Source organism: Mobula birostris, chromosome 25, assembly GCF_030028105.1.
Source record: "Mobula birostris isolate sMobBir1 chromosome 25, sMobBir1.hap1, whole genome shotgun sequence".
In the NCBI taxonomy this organism is placed as follows: Eukaryota; Metazoa; Chordata; class Chondrichthyes; order Myliobatiformes; family Myliobatidae; genus Mobula; species Mobula birostris.
In genome coordinates this window covers 23192374-23214178 of record NC_092394.1, presented here as the reverse complement: position 1 = coordinate 23214178, position 21805 = coordinate 23192374, and the positions used below count along the sequence as shown (strand labels likewise).

The 21805-nt window shown below is 41.2% G+C and overlaps 1 protein-coding gene across 3 annotated transcripts in view; it reads right to left on the bottom strand.

Moving 5' to 3' along the window:
* The window catches only part of sez6b (seizure related 6 homolog b), a 950260-nt gene that overhangs the window by 365095 nt on the left and 563360 nt on the right, over positions 1-21805 (bottom strand). The gene's annotated exons all lie outside the window — the stretch shown is intronic.

Here is a 21805-nt window from a genome sequence, read left to right as displayed (position 1 = left end):
TCTGTTTTAAGCACATGATCCCTATGTGGCTATGTCAATATCATAACCAGCAGGGTACTGACCTATGCCAGGAAGATCCCTCCTTTTGATGGCTGGCCCTGCTTTACTTACATTCCCAAGCTGTGGAGTCCGTCCATGACAACTTTGGAGAAGAAACCTCATTAAAGAACCACCAAACAGCTTTTGACTTCTATGTGTAAGTTAGTAAACTAATATATATGTTAGCCAGCCACAGTCCTATATATATGTGTGTGAATATATATATATATCTCTGAGTAAAATCTTAAAGATATTAAAATGCTAAAGTTTACTATTAATCTAAATATGGTCACATTTTCAATTAGTAACCAAATATTTTATTATATATAATGGTATTGTGCATTTTAGCTAGGTTTCTATGACCTTTTCAGAACATCCAGACTGATTTACAGCCAATCATGTACTAATCAAGCGTGATTGCTGTATTAGGAAAGCCTATTTGATGTGCAGCCTCCCAAAAACATCAACAATAATCGGGTCTTATGGTTCTTAGGGCCTTAGGGCGTACAGGAGTGAGATATGCCAACTAGTGGACCAACCTGGCACTCAAGGTCAGTAAGACAAAAGAGCTGATTGTGGACTTCAGGAAGGGTAAGACGAAGGAACACATACCAATCCTCATAGAGGGATCAGAAGTGGAGAGAGTGAGCAGCTTCTAGTTCCTGGATGTCAAGATCTCTGAGGATATAACCTGGTCCCAACATATTGATGTAGTCATAAAGAAGGCAAGACAGCCGCTGTACTTTATTAGGAGTTTGAAACAATTTGGCATGTAAACAAATACACTCAAAAACTTCTATAGTTGTACCATGGAGAGCATTCTGACAGGCTGAGTCACTGTCTGGTACGGAGGGGCTACTGCACAAGACCAGAAGAAGCTGCAGAAGGTTGTAAATCTAGTCAGTTTCATCTTGGGCACTAGCCTACAAAGTACCCAGGACCTTTAGGGAGCAGTGTCTCAGAAAGGTAGCATCCATTATTAAGGACCTCCAGCACCCAGGGCATGCCTTTTTCTCACAGTTACCATCTGGTAGGAGAAACAGAAGCCTGAAGGCACACACTCAGCGATCCAGGAATAGCTTCTTCCCCTCTGCCATTGGATTCCTGATTGGACATTGAAGCTTTGGACACGACCTCACTTTTTTTAATATACAGTATTTCTGTTTTTGCACATTTTTTAATAATCTATTCAATATATGTAATTTACTTGTTTATTTATTATTATGTTTTATTTTATTTATTTACTTTCCTCTCTCTTTGCTAGATTATGTATTGCATTGAACTGCTGCTGCTAAGTTAACAAATTTCCCGTCACATGCCGGTGATAATAAACCTGATTCTGATTCTGATTCTGCGTGTTGGTAGAGGAGACAATATTTACCATGTCATTGAGAAAAACTCCTCTGTTCTCCTTTAGTGCAAATAGGTCTTTTCAAGATTCAAGGTTCAAGATTGTTTAATGTCATTTCTCGTACACAAGTGTAAAAGAGAGCAAAATTATTTTATTCCAGATCTGATGCAGCACAAAAAACCCCACAAAAATAAAGAACACAATAATAATAAAAGCACAATAAATATAAATACATATACTGTACATAGATTGCTTGTCCATAAAATGGCACTAAGTTGTACATAAGGTGACTGCTCAGAAACAATGAAGTCACAGTGGAGTTAGTGGGTGGAGGTGTTGATCAGCCTTACAGCTTGGGGAAAGTAACTGCTTTTGAGTCTGCTGGACCTGGTGCGTGCAGCCTCCTCTCTGATGGGAGAGGGACAAGCAGTTCATGATCGGGGTGTCTGGGATCTTTCATGATGTTACCGGGCCTTTTCTGGCCCCTTTCTGTTTATATGTCCTTGATGGTGGGTTAGATAGGAGCCAGTGATGTGTATTGCACTCAGTATATTAATTCGTGCAGGCCAACATGCCCAAAGCTTTCTTTATCACCTTAACTGTGATGCTACATTCAAGGAATTACGGATCGACATTCCTAGATCCCACTGTTCCAACGCATTCCTTCTTGCGCTATCACTCACCATGTAAGAACTACCTGATTGGTCTTCCTGAAGTGGAACACCTCACACTTGTCTGCACTAAGTTTCATCTGTCATCTTTCAGCCCATTTTTCCAGCTGGTCTAGATCCCGCTGCAAGCTATGACAGTCTCCCTTGCTGTCCACTACTCTCTCAGTCTTGGTGTCATCCGCAAATTTGCTGTTCCAATTACCATTTATCATCCAAATCATTCATACAGTTGACAAATAACAATGGACCCAGCACTGATCCGTCAGCACACCACCAATCACAGGACTCCAGTCAGAGAGGCAACCGTCTACTACCACTCTCTGGCTTCCCCTTTGAAGCCAATGTCTAATCCAATTTACTACCTCATCCAAATGACTGAACCTTCTAAACTGCCGTCCCATGTGAGACCTTGCCAAAGGCCTTGCTAAAATCTATGTAGACAACATCCACTGGCTTGCCTTCATCAACTTTCCTCGTAACTTCCTCTAAAAACTCTATAATATTGGTTAGACTTGACTTACAATGTACAAAATCATGTTGACTATCCCCAGTCAGTCTCCTTGTCTATCAAAATGTTTATATATCCCGAACTTTAGAATACTTTCCCATAACTTTCCCACTACTGATATCAGGCTCACCAGCCTATAATTTCCTGGCTTATTTGTAAAGCCCTTCTTAAACAACAGAACAACATTGGCTCTCCTCCAATCCTCTAGCACCTCACCCATGGCTGAGGGTGTGCTATATGTACGTTTGCCAGGGCCCCTACAATTTCAGCACCAGCTTCCCACAGGGTCCGAGGGAACCCCTTATCAGGTCCTGGGGATTTATCCACCCAAATTTACCTAAGACAGCAAACACCTCCTAATCTGTGATCTGTATAGGGTCCATGAAGTTGATGCTGCTCTGCCTCACATCTATAAACACTGTGTCCATCTCCCAAGTAAATAAAGATGCAAAACATCTATTTATGATTTCCCCCATTTCTTTTGGCTCCATGCATAGGTTCCCATTCTGATCTATAAAAGTCCTTTGGATTTCCCTTCACTTGTCTCCTAGAGCAACTTCATGCCTTCGTTTAACCTCCTGATTTCCTACTTAAGTGTTCTCTTGCATTTCTTATACTCCTCAAGTGCCGTGTTTGTTCCTGCCTAATTTTACCTGTTATGCACTGACAGCAGGTGTTTGAAATTCAACCAACAGCTTAGATTGTGCCTAAACCTATCACAATACTGCAAGTATTGCTTGACTTTACTTCAAAATCTGCAGGTAAGTATTTATCACTTGTTTTTGCATCCTTCATTAAAACAGTACCCCGTCACACAGTGTGACTGACAGTGATGCCCTTGAGTAATATCCGAACACTTAAGTTCATTTTCTTTCTATCACTTCAGTTCCTCCACTGATAATGCCTTCCAAGAGAGTATGTATTTGCCAGACATATTAATACTACTGTAAGAGCAATGCAAGATTAAAATATACTGACGTGGTCAAGAGGTTCAGTTGTTGTTCAGACCAAACATCAGAATGGGGAAGAAATGTGATCTAAGTGACTTTGACTGTGGAATGATTGTTGGTGCCATACAGGGTGGTTTGGTCATCTCAGAAACTGCTGATCTCCTGCAATTTTCAAGCACAACAGCCTCTAGAGTTTACAGAGAATGGTGCAAAAAAAAAAAAAAAAAAAAAAATCCAGTGAGTGGTAGTTTTGTGGGCGAAAACATTTTATTAATGAGAAAGGTCAGAGAAGGGCCGGACTGGTTCAAGTTGTCAACAAGGCAACAGTAACTGAAATAACCATGTGTTAAAATAGTGGAGTGCAGAAGAGAACCTCTGAACTTACGATACCTCGAACCTTGAAGTGGATGGCGTACAGCGGCAGAGGATCACACTGGGTTCTACTCCTGTACCTAATAAAGTGGCCACTGAGTGTGCATGGTGAAGCAGGAAAAATATGCTGGTTAACATGAATCATTTTGATTATTCACATCATGTTCAGCAACATCCCTGCATCACAGCTTCAATCACTTATGTTTTTTTTTACTTCTAAGACAATGATTTAAAGGTTTACTGTGGAACGTGCATGCTGTATAAAATGGCCTTCTACATTGACATATGCTAATGGCAAGATCTACTTTATTGCCCTTTTGCTTCCTACTGCTTTGGTCTAGAGAGATCTATTCCATTTATCTTTTCATATTTAGAAATGCAGTCTGATATATATCTCATTACTTTCACTTTTAAAGGATTATGTATCTGCATGGCTAGCTTATTCGGAATATATTCCTTCTGGATAAATACATTATCAATGGGACATTAAGTAAATCCTGGAAGTAGAACTGTTATTAACCCAATCCCTGGGATCTAATCTACAACAGTCTAGAAAAATTACCAGTATTAGCAGGCAAATGTTTAATGTATTTAGATGACTTTCCTTTTATGTACTGTTGGAGTGGAAGCATGAAATCATTTAAAACCAACAGCCGCATTAAGCAATCGCATGAAGGAATGATCTGTGAGCAGTGCCAAATTTCCCTTGAGAAATTTGCCATCTTTAATTCAGAGACTACTGGTAGCCTTTCCTTCCGTGACCTTTGAAGGAATGAGGACTTTTTCAGAACAACTTCATTCTAGATCATTGAAAGGTTATTTAACTATGTACTTTGGTGTTCATTTGACCAGAAAACTCAGGAGCAGAAGCAAGCATTTTATCCCAGAAGGTCTGCCACCATTCAATCATGGCTGGTTTATTATCTCTCTCAACTCCCATTCTTCTGCCTTCGCCCTGTAACATTTGATGCCCCTACTAATCAAGAACCCATCAATCATCTGCTTTAAATATACCCAATGACTTGGTCTCCACTCTTGTCTGTGACAATGAATTCCACAGATACGTCACCCACTAGCTAAAGGAATTCCTCCTCATTTGTGTTCCGAAGGTATGTCCTTGTGTTCTAAATCTGTGCCCTCTGGTCCCAGACTCCTCCTCTATTAGAAATATTCTCTGCACTTCAAACACTGTCTAGGCCTTTTAATATTCAACAGGTTTCAATGACCTCCCCTTCATTCTCCTAAACTCCAGCGAGTACAGACCCAGAGATCCTCAAACGCTCCTCATTTATGTCTGATTGGACAGACTTAGCAGATTTGAAAAACTGTATTCCTTGCACAGAAAAAATGCATCTTTGGTGCAGCTACAAAATTAGAAGCCCTGGATCATCTCTGTCATTTTACATGGTGATGGAAATCAGAATTTAGGGACTGGTCCAATGCCAGTTGCTATATTCCATAGAGCACCATAAAGATTACAAGGTGTGTCACAGTGCCACACAGGAAGATTTTCAATGTAAAATGGATGCCAAGCTACAGAAGGGAATGTTCAGTCTGATGAACAATAGATGGGCCGGTTCTAAGGAGGAAATAGAGGAAGGAAGGAAGTCCAGAGTTTAGGATTTTTAGTGGCTGGAATTACCACATCCCTTGTGGAAACAGTTTTCCTCTGTGTCAATCAATAATCCATGTTGTACAAATGCCCAAGTCAAATTTGTAGCCCACAATATGAAAGTTTTCACAACTTTAATGTGCAAGTTGCATTCTGAACAGCATCCAGGATCCTGCTTGTGAGCACTTGGAGGTGTCTTATCCTTTCTGGGGATGTAGTCTATGGAGCAAGTTTAATCTAAAGAATAAAATTAAACAGATGTGTATATGACAATAGGAAAACCATAGCTACTGCCAGTTTTTCTGCGAGTGGTTTTAAGTGAGCCAAATACAACCAAAGCCCTTTCCTCAGCGTTGCAGAAGCTTAAAGTTATTTGAATTACACGAGAGCATATTTGCACTGGTATGCACAATATGTTGCCATGTGTGTGCATTTTGATAATAACCCTTCAGCTTTAGTACAGGAACGAGAGGCAATCGTAAATAATGATCTTTTTATTCTGTTAATTGGATATCAGAGTCCACTGAACTCTCACCATAACAACTTCCAACTGCCTGCCAACGAGGAGACTTGCTCAACATGAATGGCTCAAGTCCAGCAGATTAAGCCACTGCAGGACTTTGAAGAGCAGCTGTTAGGAAGATACTTAGATGTGTGCTTTGCAATGTTTCCCATACCAGCGGTGCCAGGGGTGATTGGAGTTATGCAGTCGTTAATTGGTCCCTCAGTAATACTGAACATATTAGAATTTAAATTACCTCAGCAAGAGGATTGAAACAACTGGCCAATAGAGATTTCAGATTAATTCTCCAGCTTGTAGATGTAGATGGGCTACCATAATCTAAGTTTTTTGTTGGTATTTGATGGAGGCCTAATAAGAGTATAAGACATAAGAGCACAATTAGGCCTTTTGGCCTTTGAATCTGGTCTGCCATTCTATAATGACTCATTTACTCTTCTGCTTTCTCCCTTAACCTTTGACATCTTTACTATCAAGAACCTATCAACCTCTGCTTTAAGTACACCCAATGACTTGTCCTCTGCAGCCATCTGTGGCAATAAATTCCATAGATTCACCATCCTCCGGCTACAGAAATTCCTCCTTACCTCTGTTCTGAAGGAATGACTTCGTATTCCGATGCTGTGCTGTCTTGTTCTAGACTCTCCCACGATTGAAAACATCCTCTCCACGTACAACTATCCAGACAGTTGAATATTTGGCAGGTTTCAATGAGATCTTCCATCATTCTTTTAAACTCCAGCAAGTACAATCCAGAGCCATCAAATGCTCTTCATACATTAACCCTTTCATTCTTGGGATCTTTCTCATCATCCCAGTCTGGCCAGCACACCTCTGCCCAAAACTGCTCACGGTACTCCTAATGCCTGATAAGCCCTCAGCATTACATCATTGCTTTTATATTCTGGTCCTCTCTAAATGAACGCTAACAAAGCAGACGTGAGTTTACACAGGAACTGGTATCTGTATGTTCAGAAGTTTGTTAACCTCACAAAGTTGTGTGTGAATGCAGAGACCCTGAACTTCTTTACAGGTGCATGCCAGGGGGTCTTCGGGCGCAAATCCTTAGCCCCCTGAAGGCGGCAGTCCAGCAGAAAGGAAGGTAAAGAAGGCATATTGCATGCTTGCCTTCATTTGTCAGCACACTGAGTATAAACGTTGGGAGGATTGGATTGGAGTAGAAGGGGAGATTGGGTGAAGTTGGATTGCTTTCTCTGGAGCATCACAGGCTGAGGGGCAACCTGAAGTAGGAAAAATATGAGTTATCGATAGAATAGATATCTAAAATAGGTCAGCATCATGGATCCAGCACTGTACTGTGCCAGAATACTAACAGCTTGAAACTCAGTAATTTCAATGCACACCTGCTGCATACAAAATATATCTGATGAATTACCTTTGAATGTATGAGGTATATAAGGAAACACGCTCTAGGTAAAAGAGTATTTATCTTAAAAGCCATGAACCTATCTCCCCTGCTAATTTTGTTTTCCATTGTATAATTACAAGCAAAGGTTTTGATTTTCTACAAGCCAAGAAACAAAATGACTTAACAACTTTGCTATACTGCTAATTGCTTATCTATTATTGGAGAAACTGACTGAAGTGCTCCATCACTAATGCAAGTATTGCCTAAATACAGCATCAAAGGTGTCTGACTAAGTTGGTTAACTCCGAGTGAGTGTTTGCCCGTCAAACGCAAGTTTGTTGTAAGCATTTTATTGGGTTTGACAATGAATTCGGTCCCAGGACAAACAAAATCTAAACTGCTCAGTTACTTCATTCAGGAATGATACTTCCACATGGAGACATTTTTCCTTCAATACAAAGCTGTGCTTTGCAAAAGATTCAAAGCTTATGGCCATGTTTTATGAAATAATCAAAAAATTTACACTCAGTGGTCACTTTATTAGGTACCCCTGCTTGTTAATGCAAATTTCTAATCAGCTAATCATGTGGCAGCAACTCAATGCATAAATGCATGCGGATATCAGGCCAAACATCAGAATTGGGAAGGAATGTGATCTAAAACAAGAGAGAATCTGCAGATGCTGGAAATCCAAGCAACACACACAAAATGCCAGAGGAACTTAGCAGGCCAGGAGCATCAATGAAGAAAAGTACAGTCGACATTTCAGGCTGAAACCCTTCGGCAGAACTGGAAGAAAAAAAGATGAAGAGTAGATTTAAAAGGTAGGGAGGAGAGAGAGAAACACAAGATGATAGGTGAAGCTGGGAAGAGGAGGGTTGAAGTAAATAACGGGAAGTTGATTGGAGAAAGAGATACAGGGCTCGAGAAGGGTGAGTCTGATAGGAGGGGATAGAAGGCCATTGAAGAAAGAAAAGGGGAGAGAAGAACCAGAGGGAGGTGATGGGCAGGCAAGGAGATAAGGTGAGAGGAAAAAGACGATGGGAACTGGTGATGGAGGGGGGCATTACTGGAAGTTAGAGAAATTGATATTCATGCCATCAGTTCGGAGGTTTGAGGAATGTGATCTAAGTGACTTTGACTGTGGAATGATTGCTGGTGCCAGATGGGGAGGTTGGAGTATCTCAGAAACTACTGATCTCCTGTGATTTTCACACACAACAGTTTCTAGAGTTTGCAGAGATTGGGGCAAAAACAAAAAAAAATATATGTACAGTGAGCAGAAGTTCTGTGTGCGAAAATGAGAGAGGTTAGAGGAGAATGACTATACTGGTATATTGTCAGGAGGGTGACAGCAACTGAAGTAACCATGCATTACCACAAGATGCACAAGAGCATCTCTGGATGCACACCATGACGAACCTTGAAGTGGATGGGATACAGCAGCAGAAGACTACAAACGTACACTCAGTGGCCATTTTATTAATACAGATGTTATATACACCTAGGCCAATGAGTGTACATAATACATCTAACATAGAAATGTTCTTCAAGGTGCTTTGCATGAGTACTTAACAAAAAGAAATGGGACACCAAACCATAGAAAGAGTTACTGAGAAGAATGTTCTTCTGGGGTTTGTGGGCAGAAGGCCCAACACTGGGCACTTCCGTAGAGGAGGTTGTAATCCACTTAGAAGAGTGCTGTCTGTAGGATAACCAGCACTCCCCAGAGAACCCAACTCCAGACTACATGTCCTCTTCTGGTTGGTCAGCAGTCAAGGTGGAAGATCTGCTCGCTGAACCTGCACCAGTTTAGTCTGGCTAGGTACAGTGGAACCACAGAAATGAATGGGAGATATCAGTTGCCAGAAGAAAAGTAAATAAAGGAATTTTATTTTATGTTATATTAAAAATTTCAGTTGTTTGTATGAGAGAGTGTACTGTATACCTCTGTTTATGCACATGCATGTGCACACGTGAGTGTAATCATTTCACCTGTTAATATTGTTTTTATTCATGACAGGTCCTGAGTGATGCAGAATGTTTGTGAATGTCGATCGTTCATTTTCTAAGGCAGGATTGACAGGAGGCAATCCTGGGGACAAAGAGTATCAACTGCATGTCAAAGCCGTTCTGTCGGCTCAGTGTGCTGGGACAGGCACGTGCGGCTTGGACGTCTCTGACAGTCTGTGAACTGGCCACTGTGTCAGTGACTTCAATCAGAAAGATGTGGAAGGAGCAATGTGGTCAGGGTGCAGACGAATGACAAAAATGGGGCAGCAGAACCCCTTCTAAGATGATAATTAAAATAAGTAGGTTTAAGATAAAGAAACACACCAAAATTGCTGGCGGAACTCAGCAGGCCAGGGAGATTCTGCAGGCGCTGGAAATTTCCACTTAGGATAAAGAAGCAGACTGCTAACTCTTGAGATATCTAGATGACACAGAGGGTGCGAATAAGCAAAGTTTGCATGTCAAAATACTGTGAGATTAACAGAGCAGAAAGCCTGGAAGAGTGTGCAATGTATCAGAGTAAAGGAAAAGGTAAACAAGGAAGCAAAGAGAGGAACTGAGAAACATTTAAAGTCAAAGCTAATCCAATGTAGAATTAGAGCATAGAACACTACAGCACAGATACAGGCCCTTCAGCCCATTGAGTCTGTGCCAAGCCACTAATCTAGCTAGTCTTATTGGCCTGCAGCCAAAACATAGCCTTCCATACCCCTCTCTTATATACAAATTTCTCTTGTATGTTGAAATCAAGCCTGCACCCATCACTTGTGCAGCAGCTCATTCCACATTCTGATCACCCTCTGAGTGAGAAGCTTCCCCTCACGTTCCACTTAATCACTTTACTTTTTACCCTTAACTCATGACTTCTACTTGTTGTCTCACCCAGCCTCTGTGGAAAATGCCTGCTTCCAATTACCCTATCTATACCCCTCATAGTTTTGTATATCTCAATCAAATCTCCCTTCAATCTTCAACCTTACAGAGAATAAAGTCCTAATCTATTTAACCTTTCCCTTATAACTCAGATCCTCAAGTTCTGGCAACATCCTTGTAAATTTTCCCTGCAATATTTCAATCTTATCTACATTATTCCTGTAGGTAGCTGACCAAAACTGCATACAATACTCCAAATTAGCCCTCACCTTCATTTTATACAATTTCAACATAACTTCCTAACTCCTGTACTCAGTACATTGATTTATGAGGGCTAATGCACCAAAAGCATTCTTTACGACCCTGTCTACCTCTGATGCCACTTTCAAGGAATTATGGATTTGTATTCCCAGATCTCTCTGTTCTATTGCATTCCTTAGTACCCTACTGCCCATGTGTAAGACCTACCCCGATTGGTCCTCCCATAGTGCAACACTTCACACTTGTCTCCATTAACTTCCGTCTGCCATATTTCCTGCTGTCCAGATCCCGCTGCAAGCTTTGAAAGTCTTCTTTGCTGTCCACTACACCCCAATCTTGGTGTCATCTGCAAAATTGCTGACCCACTTTACCATACTATCATTCAGGTCATTGATCATGACAACGAAAAAGGACCAAACACCAATCCCTGTGGCACACCACTAGTCACAGGCCTCCAGTCAGAAGCAACTATCTACAATCACTCTCTGGCTTCTTCCGTGAAGTCAATGTCCAATGCAATTTACTACCTCATCTTGAATGCCAAGCAACTGAACCTTCTTAAGCAACCTTTCATGCAGGACCTTGTCAAAGGCCTTGTTAAAGTCCTTGTACTTTAATAATTTTTATAATTTTTATTTAAAGGTATTTTACAAAGTACAAGAGGATAACCAGGAGTGGACTAAAACATCTTAAAGAGCAGAAAAAGGCATGTGGAGACAGAGACACGGGTATGGTTCAAAATGAATATTCTGTGATTGTGCTAACATAGTAGTTAAAGCAAACAAATGTGCAATATTTGATGGGCTACCAAAATGAAAAAGAGTTATTAAATAAAAACATAAAGTGTTGGAAACTCTGAGCAGGTCAGGTTGTGGAAAGGGAAACCGATTTAATGTTTCAGGTCGAAGACCCTTCGATCATGGGACAAGATAAATCAATGGAACGATTTTGTCAGTGTCTTCAAAATTTTGGTGGAGATCCTTCACATCCAACTAGAGAGCAGAAAGACCTTGGTTTAATGAATCACCTGAGATACATGCACACATCCTTGGAAGGTGTGCAGTACAGATTCACCATAATTCTACCAGTCAAAGAGTGAAACAGCATGAATTCAGCCCAACCTATCAATGTCAATCATGGTGTCCACCAAGATAGACCAATTTTCCCCATTTCATTCTAAACCCCTCCTATCCATTTACTAATCCAAATGTGTTTTGAGTATTGTTACTGTCCCTGCCTCAATCACTTTCTCAGGCAGCTCATTCATATACACATGGCCCTCTTTGTGAATAAGTTGCCCCTCAGTGTTCCAGAAGTTGGAATATGAGAATGACTGAATAAATTAGAATTGTATACTGTGCAATACTTATTTAAATTATTGTAAAATTACATGATTAGTCGATTGAGGTAACCAGGACTTAGGGGGATAAAAGAGGCTGAACAGTGAGGAATACTAGTGCTGGGCAGGACAAAACCTTGGAATTAATTGGCAGATCTTTCAGTTGTGAAACCTGGAAGTATTTTTCATGTAAAAGATACAAGATTAGAAAATTCTCTCTAAAAACTGTGTCTACTAGAATATTGATAAATCTTAAGCGTGCATTGATGGACTTCTCATGATCAAGCTTATTAAAGCATTTGCGAGGACACACTTAAAACAGAGGTTAACTGTGATCTCATTGAACAGCTCAACATAGTCCTTCTCTTATTCCTCAGTTCTTACATACTGAATCCAATAGTGAAAATTTGCTTTTACAAAGTATATACACTTGAAATGAAAAACAAAACAATTATATAGATGACTTGGTAAAGGTGTTCCACAGTAAATTTTTATTTTTGATTGGTTATTATAGTATTTCCTTTATTGGGAACTTTGAGTTCACAGAGTCAGTTATTAATATTTGGGAGAAGACAGGGCAGCAGATTAGGTGTGGAACTCCATCTCCTACATTGAACAAGACTGTAGGAAAATGATAAGGAAGATACCTTAAATCCCTTGAAAATTCAATAATTAGATGATTTTGATTATTGCCTTGAACATCAAGTGCAGAGTACAGATTTAAATTACCTAAAGATTGAAACAATTAAGTAGGTTTCTAGTTAATCAACTCCTTCAAAAAATGAAATACTTAAGTCATAACCAGGGTTGACAGTAACTGAGACAGCTGCAGAGAATCCACTGGATCTCAGGTCACTGGAGTAGAAAGATGTTGAGAGAGATGGCTGGGCAACGGCAGACCAGAGTGTAGCATTGAAATGGAAACACGAATGAGATCTGTTTGCTAATATTACAGGGATCATTCATGGAAAGCTTTCCCTCAATAAACTAAATTGGGACATGAAAGCCATAGAGGAAAGATGGTATATTGTTTCTTGGGAATGTGGTTGATCACTCAAATGACAATTTCTTCTGCGGTGATCCAAAGAGAAATGTATTTATTTATTTATCTATTTATTTGTTAATAGATACAGCACAGCAACAGGCCCTTCTGGTTCACTAGCCCACGCCACCAAATTATACTCATGTGAACAATTAATGTCTTCAGAATGTGAGAGGGAACCCACGCACTCACAGGAAAATGTATGAATTCCTCGCAGACAGCAGCGAGAATTGAACCCAGGTCACTGACACTGTCACAGTATTATGCTAAACCCGTGACACTGAGTTGCTGAAGAACTCAGTGGGTTGGGCAGCATCACTGGGAGCAAAGGAGCTGTTGATGTCCCTCCTACAGGGTTTTGAACTTAAACGTTGACAGTTCCCTTCCTTCTATAAACACTGTTCATCCTGTTCAGTTCCTCCAGCAGTTCATCAATTCATTCCTGATTCTGGCATTTGTATCCTCTACTTGCGTTTGTACTTCATCATCAGAGGCCAGAAATTGGATGGTGTTATTCATTTATTTTTTGAGGCACAGGGTGGAATATGCCCTTCTGGCCCTCTGAGACATGCTGCCCAGCAATCCCCTGATGTAATCCTAACCTAATCACGGGACAATTTACAATGACCAATTACCCTGCCAACTGGTACATCTTTGGACCGTGGGAGGAAACAGAAGCCCCCGGAGGAAACCCATGTGGTCACGGGGAGAACGTAGAAACTCCTTGCAAGCAGTGACAGGAATTGAACCTGGTTTACCTATACAGTAAAGCGTTGTGCTAACCACCACACTTCTTCATACTTCGATAAAATTATTCCTTTAACTTGTCCTAAAGCTACTGAAGATAGAGAATTATGGTTGTATTTAATAACTTACCCATCTGTTCTACTATTGTTTAATCTGATTAAGGACAACGCCTCATTGCTGTCAGTTTTCATCCTCTCTAATATCAGCAAGACTGACTGGGCTGCCACAATAATATCCAGCATTTGAGATAGAAGAATTGTTCTAGGTGTGGTTCAGTGCTCTTTAAATCAATCTAAAATGTTAGCGCAGAGTTCCAGGGAGGGAGGAGACAGACCATGTCTGCTATTCGTGGCCCCATTTCCCAGTCAGCGCTACCGCAAGGATCTCTGTGTCTTTGGGGATTCAACCTCGCGTGCAGAAAAAAAGCCTATTTTATCTAATGCAATTTGGTCAGAGCATGAATTAGGCTGGAGGTGGGAATTGCTCACTTGTTAAAGAGTGCCACAGTAACATTCCTCCAGGGCTTTCTATACTCGCAGTAATCACTAGGGTTAAACACCTGAGACAGCTATCCTCATTAGTTTCTGTTGGCTCACTTAACCATGCCAGCTAATAGGCAAAAAAACCTGCATTACTGCAATCATTGGAAGCTCTCCAAATAGGTTTCATACAACATAATTCTAAAATTCTGCTATTCAGATGTATGAAATATTCATCAAACCTATTGAAGGGAATGCATAATACTTCACTAAGCCTTAGCCCTGGGATCTGTGATTTTGATTCTGGAGTAACACTGAAACATTCAAATTGCAAGAGCCGGTTATAAATCCTCTTTTGAACTATAAGCAAAGAGTATCACATTAAACAGAATACAAATTCTGCAATGAACACTTCAAAGAAGTCTGAGAGTGCAATATTTTAAAAAAAAATTACAGTTCGTCCAGACTGGACAATAAAAGAAGCCATGTATAATAACCCAGACTGTGTAGTTGGAATGCAGGTGAAGTTTTTGGCACACCCTGTCACAGCATTGCGAAACCAAAAGTAATTTCAGATGTATGCAGATGCATAATTAAATAGAGATCCTAACATGAGCAATAACCTACTCCTCCACAGGGTATGATGTTACAGTGTTTACAAATGCAATCAATACAAATTTAATGACTGATGTTAATTTCACATCCTAAAGCAGATTAAGAGTGGAAGTGATAGAGTGTAATTGCCATGACAAAGAACGCACGACAGCACCTCTACTTTCTTAGAAGTTTCTGCAGATTCAACACGTTCATCTAAAGTTTTGGCAAACTTCTTTCAATGCTGCTTTGTTGCATATGGAAACACCAAGCCCAGGAACTGAATAGCTGACAAAAAGTATTGGACACAGCCCAGTCCATCACAGGGAAAGCCCTTCCCTCCATAGAGCACATCTACAAGGAGTGTTGCCACAAGAAAGCAACAATGATCATCAAGGACCTCCACCATCCAGGCCATACTTTCTTCTCACCTTAGGTCACACACCACCAGGGTTCAGGAACAGTTAATACCTTTCAATCATCAGGCTCCTGAACCAGCATGGATAATTTCACTCACTTCAATTTTGAACTGATTCTGCAACCTATGGACTCACTTTCGAGGACTTTACAACTCATGTTCTCAGTATTTATTTATTTGCACAAATTATCTCCTTTTACATCTTGATGGTCCATCAGTCTTTGTGTGTAGTTTTTCAATCATTCTATTGTATTTGTTGTACAGTGAATGCCTGCAAGAAAATAAATCTCAAGGTAGTATATGATGACATATACATATTTTGCTAATAAAATAATTTGAACTTTGAAAACTTTATTTATTCACTGCTTGGGACCTAGGAATTTCTAACAAGGCCACATGTTTATTTCCCATGGGCCGTTGCCCTTGAGAAGATTGTTATAAGCTGAAATCTTGAACTGCTTCGATCCTTCTCATCAAGTCTGTTCCCCTTGGTTCAGTCACTTCCCACCTGCACTTCACATGCTCTCGACCTCCTCAACAACCTTCAATTCCGTGGCCCCGACCGCCTCATTTTCATCATGGATGTCCAGTTTATATCCCCCATCACGTGTACCGCACATCAAGAAGGACTTAAAGCTCACCACTTCTTTCTCGACAAAAGCCCCAGCCAGTTCTCTTCCACCACCAGCCTCCTCCATCTGGCAGAACAGGTCCTCAGCCTCAACAGTTTTTTCTTCTGCTCCTCCCACTTTCTCCAAACACTAGGGGTACCCATGGGCATCCACATGGGCCTTAGCTATGGCAGCCTTTTCATTGGCTATGTAGAACAATCCATGTTCCAAGGCTTCGCTGGTAATGCTCCTCAACTCTTTCTGCTCTACATTGATGACTGCATTGGTGCTGCTTCATAAACTGATGTTGAGCTCATCAATTTCAACAACTTTGCCTCCAAATTCCACCCTGCCCTTAAGTTCACTTGGTCCATTTCTGACGCTTCTCTTCCCTTTTTCGATCTCTCTTTGTCTCCATCTCTGGAGACTAACTGTGTACCGATATTTTTATAAACCTACCGTTTCCCACAGCTATCTTGACTATACTTTTTCCCACCCTATCTCCCATAAAAATGCTATTCCCTTTTTTCAGTTCCTTTGTCTCTGCCACATTTGTCCCAGGATGTGGCCTTCTTTCCAGAACTTCAGACATATACTTTTTCTTCAAAGAACAGGGTTTCTCCTCCCTCCATTATTGATGCTGCCCTCACCAGCACCTCCTCCATTTCCCAAACATCTATGCTCACCCTTTCTTCCCGCTGCTGTTACAGGGATAGGGTTCCTAATATCCTCACCTATCACCCCATGTGCCTCCATGTCTAACACATCATTCTCTACAACTTCTACCATCTTCAAATGGGATCCTACCACCAAGCACAAATTTACATCACTCCCCACTCTCTGGTTTTGGTAGGGATTTCTCAACCCTCCCCACTAATCTCCCTCCTGGTGCATATCCTTGCAAGCGACAGAAATGCTACACCTGCCCATTCACCCTAAATGGAGGTAAGGGAGGAAATGAATGGCCAGGGGTAGCACTTCCAGGATTTAGACCTGACAAAAATGAGGAGGCACAGGCATATTTCCAAGGATGGTTTGAGACCTGGAAGATGGTGTTCCCACAGCCTTGCCTTTCTGGGTGGGCTCTACGGGTTTGGGAGGTGCTGCCAGAGTTATCCCACTGCGTGGCATCACTGAGTCTAAAATCCTGGAACTCTGCACCCAACAGTATAAGGAGAATACCTTGAACATAACGTCCGGAGCAGTTGAAGGCTGCATATACTTGGGATGAAGGTGGATAAGGGTAAAGAGAGATTAGCTTTATTTGTCACATGTACATGAAAGCATACAGTGTAAAGTGTTTGTGTCAAATCAGATTAGTGAGGAATGTGCTGGGCAGCCCACAAATGTAACCATACCTTCAATGCCAACTTGCTAACCCTACCTGTATGCACTTGGAATTTGGGAGCAAACCAGAACACCCAGTGGAAAACCACCCAGTCGCAGGAAGAACTCCTTAGAGGCAACAATGGGATTTGAACCCCGAATGGTGGTCTCTGGTGCTGTAATAGCATTAAGCTAACCGCTGTGTTACTGCGTTGAGGGTGATGGATGGACTGCTGTCTCCTCAATGGTGTTGAGCTTGTCAATGTCTGGGTGCTGCTCCTCTCTAGGCTGGTGGAATTCCAAACAAAGTCATCCGTTACTCAGAACACGGATGAGGGTTCTAAATACTCAGCACACCTTACTTCCCCCGTTTCCTTCCTTTTTGTATTGTTTGCAGCTCGCTGTGCCAGGATGCAGCTTGATCGCCCTGCCAAAGCCTTTGCCCGGTCAAAATAATGCCTGCTCCTCATGTGTAAATCACACCTAGAGGAGAGACCATAGGACCATAAGACATAGAAGAAGAATTAGGCCAATCAGTCCATTGGGTCTGCTCCACCATTCTATCGGTTGGTTTATTATCCCTCCCAACACCAGTCTCCTCCCTTCTGCCGGTAAGCTTTGATGCCCTGACTAATCAAGAACCTATCAAACTCCGCTACAAATATATGTAATAGCTTGACTGCCACAGCCTTTTGTGGCTGTGAATTCCACACATTCACTGGCCCTTGGCTAAAGAAATTCCTCCTCATCTCTGCTGTAAATAGACAGCACTCTAGTCTGAGGCTAAGCCCTCTGGTCCTAGACTCACCCACTACAGGAAATACCCTCCTTACATCCACCCTATCCAGACCTTTTAATATTTGATAGGTTTCAATGAGGTCCCTCCTTTTTCTTCCAAACTTCACAAGTACCGGCCCAGAGTCATCAAATGTTCCTCATAGATTAACCCCTTCATTCCGAGAATCATTCTCGTGAATCTTCCCTGGACCCTCTCCAATGTCAGCACATAGTTTCTTAGGTATGAGCCCAAAACTGCTCACAATTCTCCAGGTGCGGTCTGACCAATACCTTATAAAGACATAGCATTACTTCCTTGCTCTTATGTTCTAGTCCTCATGAAATGAAAGCTATCATTGCATTTACCATCTTTACCACTGACTCAACCTGCAAGTTAATCTTTAGGGAATCCTGCAAGTTCCTTTGCACCTCTGATTTTTGAATTCTCTCCATTTAGAGTTTACACCTTTGTTCCTTCTACCAAAGTGCATGACCATACACTTCACTACACTATATTCCATTTATCACTTCGTGGCCCATTCTTCCAATCTGTCCAAGTCTTTGAGTGGACTCCCTCCTTCCTCAACACTACTTAACCTTCCACCTATCTTTGTATCATCTGCAAACTTAGCCTCAAAGTCATCAATTCTGTCATCCAAATCATTTACATATAATGTGAAAAGAAGCAGTCCCAACGCCAACCCCTGTGAAACACCACTAGTCACTGTCAGCCAAGCAGAAGAGGCCTCCTTTATTCCCACTCTTTGTCTCCTGCCAGTCAGTCAATCTTCTATTCAGAGAGCTGGCAATTCAGCTGCAAGAGTCTCATAGAGGACAAGAAACTTATGATAATTTCTGTCCTCCTGTGACAAAACATGTATTGTCCCATCAATAGAACAGAACAAATTTGATAAAACATTCAGCTAGATTGGATATTCAAATTAATGAAGATCACTCAGGTTAAACCATGTCTTCCATAATGGCTTCGGGGTTATATACAGCTGATAAAGTTGCCAAAATTATTCCAGGGAGGGGGGATCTTTGCTTAACATTGAAAGACTAGGAAACATTTTCATAAGGTTAAAGGTATAATATTGGTAAGTGGTGGTCCTTGTTAAGGCTGAGATCGCAAGAAGATTGTGCTTTGAGATATGAGATATTTGTTTTATTGGACTGCACCATGTGACCTACTGACAGGACCCACTGCCAGTACTTACCTTCTAGAAAGCAGCTGAACTGACAGATTTGTTTACCTCCTGGCTTCTCATTTCATAACCCCCTCCCCCCACCCACCCACCTTCCTGCTCACTAGGCTTGAACTCTCATCCGCTAGCTGTACTTCTTCCACTCCCCCAGCTTCTTACTCTGGCTTCTTCCCCCTTTCTTTCCAGTCCCGTTGAAGGGTCTTGGCCCGAAATGTCGACTATTTATTCCTCTCAGTAGACGATGCCTGACTTGCTTCCAGGAGGATGGCGATGCACTTGGTCGCAGTGGCCTCTCCGGGTCCAACAAAATGTGCAAATGTGTGTGTTGAACATTTTTCTCATGATTGCCAGACCCTGTTGGAAACTAGTGACATAGCATACTGCAAGCATGCTGGCTGATTGTCAAGAACACTGCCAGAATTGGAGGGCCCTCATTGCTGCCCTAAACACCAGCAGGGTAACAAGTAGTAGGAAGACAGGTCTGGATTTCAAGTATCTGCAGACTGTCTGGTGTTTAAGACCTGTTCACCTGTACGGTAATTACCTCATGATTGCCTAATCACTGGACCACAACTTAAGAATCCCATGTTCCTTCCCATGGTGCCATAAGCAAAGATCACTGGGACTTTGCATCAATAGGTGACTTCTATAGGCAGCCATGCAAACTTTGCCAAGATTTTAAAGCACACCTTCATGACTGAATGGTGGCAGACCTCTGACAGGAAAGAATGGAGTCCCTGCCAATCTGGGACTCAGAGTAGCTGTAAGGCGAGGGAAGAGAGGGAAATGCGTTAAGGTTGTGTAGAGGGGGACATCACTTGGTAATAAGAGCAACAGGCAGTGCCCCAAACTCGTTTAGTCAAAGAGAATTAAGGCAACAAGATACGGTGCTCACAGATGACCATGAAGTGGAATTTTAAGAGAGCATTCTGACTGGTTGCATCACAGTCTGGTACAGAGGCTCCAATGTACAGGGTCGCAAAAGGCTGCAGAGGGTTATAAACTCGTCCAGCTCCATCCAGCGGAACATCTTTACCAACTCATCGAGGACATCTTCAAGAGATGGTGCCTCAGGAAAGGACCCTCATCACCTGAGACATGCCCTCTTCTTGTAACTACAATCAGGAAAGAAGTACAAGAGTCTGAAGACCCAAACTCAATAACTCAGAAAAAGTTTCTTCCCCTCTGCCACCAGTCCATAAACACACAAACACTACTTCACTATTCGTCTGATTCTGCACTACATAATTCGTAATTTATAGTAATTTTATGTACAGTTCTCTCAAAAATCATCAGATATCATATAACATAGTGATAAGAAACCTTATTCTGATTTTCTTTATTGTTATACCGGTAATAACTACGAGTTTTGGAAGCTGACTCTTTTTCACAATATGTCCCAATTGTCACCTTCCAGCATGGATAGTAGCCTTTGTTTTTGCTCTTATCAGCTTCACTCAAGTCATAATTAATTGGATAATTTATCATTTTTTCCCTGGTGACCTGCTTTAACCTGTATCCACTCTCTATTTTTATAACCTGTTTTAATTATTCTGACGGTGGGATAAACATTAGCCAGGATTGTATGGGAACTCACTGGCCCTCCAAACAGAATTCTGTTTCTTTGAAATTCACCAAGTGTTTTGCTTTATCAGACAGATTCTATTATTATTAATTATTTATCTTCAGAAGGCTTTCTGTCTGGAAAGTGAAATATTTTACCATTCAGAGATAGGCCCTAGTCCCATTGTAATAAATCTTTCAAAGCATTCTCTTGAAATGTTATCATCAATCTGCATTTCCAATTATGAATTGAATTTCAGTTTTAAGTTGAAATCACAGAAATACACTTCAGAAAATACCAATAAATGAAAAACTATTTGTAGTTTCCGTCATTTTATTTTGAGTTTGGCTTCTAATCTAAAGTCGAACTTTGTTTATTTGTTAACATCAGTTCAATCATTTTCTCAGAATAAGAGACACTTTCCATCTTCTGTTGAGGTGGACACTGGTTTTGAAGATATTGGCACAAAGTAAGACCTCACAAATGATACAGGAAAGCTATCATAACCAAGTTGATTTGTAAATTGCTTAATGCTGACTTAAGAATGAGGAGAGAGATTCACGTTCTTTCCAGATACATGCAGCCGAGGTCTTAAGTCTGAATTTGTAGACTTTGGTTTAATATCTCTCTGAAAATAACATTTTTAAGATGCAACGTTCCACCTGTAATTCAAACTTTTGAAGTGAACACCAATGTACGTATTAGCTTTCTCTAGAACTTCAGTCCTTGTTGGTCCTTCAAGCTGCACTGACCAGCAACTCCCAGTATTACCCCAGCCTAATCACAGGATAACTTACAATAATCAATTAACCTACCAAACGGTATGTCTTTGGACTTTGGGAGGAAACAGGAGCACCTGGCTGAAATCCACACGGTCATGGGGAGAACGTACAAACTCCTTATGGATAGCAACGTGAAATAAACCTGGTTGCTGAAACTGTAAAGCATCGTGCTATCCACTATGCCACTGTGTTGCCATTCTAGATGGTACCTTTAGCATTATATAACACTAAGGGCACCATCTAGAAGTCTACCTCTGATATCCATTTTATTGATTTTCTTTAAGAAGTTGTAAGCTAACATTCACAATGGTGACCATCAATATCTTTAACCTCTCACTTTGGCAATCTGAGGTACCCATCTGCTACCGTCAGGTCTCAATCA